The following is a 2,128-nucleotide window of genomic DNA, read 5'->3' on the forward strand; positions in this document are numbered from 1 at the left end:
CGCCCCCGCCCGGGCCGGCCGCGAAGCAGGCGGGGGCGGGCGGGAGGGCGAGAAGGGGGCGGCTCACCCTGCGCGCCCCTCCGGGATCCAGGCGTGGCCGGGCGGGCAAGTTGGAGGGGGCGCCGCTCCAGACCCTCTAAGCGGGCTTTGCGCCCCTGCTCGGGAGGGGAGCTGCCCCCTTCCTCCCGGCCTTGGGGGTCCCGCGGAAGAAGTTAGCCAGGGTGGCTCTGATTTGGGGCTGGGGGCGCAGAAAGCCAAACTCCAGGCCTCCTCTGGGCTCTTCACCTTCCAGGTGTGCAGAGAGTTGCCAAGAAGCGCCCAGGCGCACGGAGACGCCCCCCCACTTCCTCCAGGGGTGCGGAGGGTGCTGCCCCAAGCCCCGAGCAGGGCCAGCTGGGCAATTCTGAGAGTTGAAGTCCAGCCTTCTTAAAGCCGCCAAGGCTGAGAAAGGCTGTGCTAAGCCCGCCAAGCAGTTGACTTGCTCTAGACCTTTGCCAGATGTGCAAGTGCTGCCATTGGCTTACCACACTCAACCCACTTCAATCAATTCCAGGGTCTGGGGAAACCACGGTTAAGCAAACTGGCTTGGGACGAGAAACCTGAAAGGACGAAGGTAGCCTGGGTTGGCCTAACCCAGGGGTAGGCAACCTTGGCTCTTTATGAATTCTGGGAGTTGAGGTCCACGAGTCATAAAAGAGCCAAGGTTGCCTACCCCTGGCCAAGGTTGCCTACCCCTGGCCTAACCTAAAGCTTTGGGGCCGGGGCTCTCCAGAGCTCCGAGGGGTTGAGGATGGGGCCTGGGTAGCGTCCTCCTGCTGCTGCTTCCTCTCCTGAAAGAGAGCCACACTGGACTCCGATCAAAGGATTCCCCCCCCCGGGGGCTCTGTGAGACACATTATCTCAAGGAGCTTTAAAATTCCTTCCTCCGAGGATTATTAAATGATTTAAGTCTGTTTTGCTTTTTCGCATGCTCATGAATAATGGATGCGGTGGCTTGTTAACGTCCAAACCTATTAGGGCAGGTGATTTACTTTAGGCTCAGCTCACCTCCGCCAGGAGGCTCTCCTCTTCCCCCTCCCCTCCCCCCTGGCCGCCCCACATTCATAACTGGCGCTGAGATATTTTAACAGATTGCCCCGGGGTGGGCAGGGAAGGAGGTGGGCGCCTTGGCAGAAAGCGCTCTCTGGTGGCAGCAGAGGAGCAATGCTGGGGGGGGGGGAATCCGTAAGTAAGAGGAAGTAGCCGAGGGACAAAGGAGATGGTGGGGTCCACTCCACGGGGGGGGGCTGCCTGGGGATGGGCTGGGGGCACAGGCGTGCCGGGCAAAGGAAGGGCAGATTTGAGTGTGCCACTGCTTAGCTTAGGAGGGCCGAAAGAAGCCGGGCGACTGTGGGGTCCCTGGTGCTCTCTGAGCTCGGTTGTTTTCGTGCAGACATTTGATGACCCTACTAGATAACATCATCCGTTCTACTAGGTCCTACTGTAATCAGCAATTGTATGAATGATATTACCTAGTTTAGTCATGAAGATGACCACTTGGTGAACTTCAGCTCCCAGAATTCCCCAGCCAGCCACACCTGTTCAAACTGCTAAGAATGGCGACAACCGTTCCCGTATTGCCACTCCTTCTTATGCCTAGAGACCTCTTCCCCCCCCCCCCCCGTCTTCCCTCATTCCCCAGAATGCTTTGGGAGGGGGCGAGAATTTCTTTGCAGGCCAGAAAGGTAGAAACAAAAGCTTTTTCCCCCCCCTGTCTCTCTCTCTCTTGCAGGAGACGATCTCTGCTTTTGCACGAAAATGGAATCTAATGAGGCCTAGCTGTTAAATCAGGTCTACCTTCACCCCTCCATTGCACCCACGTGCACCCACGGAGACCTAGAGAACCCCCAGGCTCTCACACAGCGGATCAGAAGGTGGCAGCCAGGAGCGCAACGGGGTAATCAAAAAGCAGGGCGCTCTCTGTTCTGTACTTTGGGTTTGATTGGCAGGAAGTTTGCAACTGGCTCTGCTCGCCAAAGACGCCGTTTCCTGGGGAAATTTCTATTTCAGGAGAGCAACCGAGACTTGTGGAAGATTGCTAAGGAGCAGGCTCACCCCCAGCTCGGTGTGTCTGCTCCTTCTGCCCCCA

Source organism: Protobothrops mucrosquamatus, unplaced genomic scaffold, assembly GCF_001527695.2.
Source record: "Protobothrops mucrosquamatus isolate PMUCROS unplaced genomic scaffold, P.Mucros_1.0 scaffold342, whole genome shotgun sequence".
NCBI lineage: Eukaryota > Metazoa > Chordata > Lepidosauria > Squamata > Viperidae > Protobothrops > Protobothrops mucrosquamatus.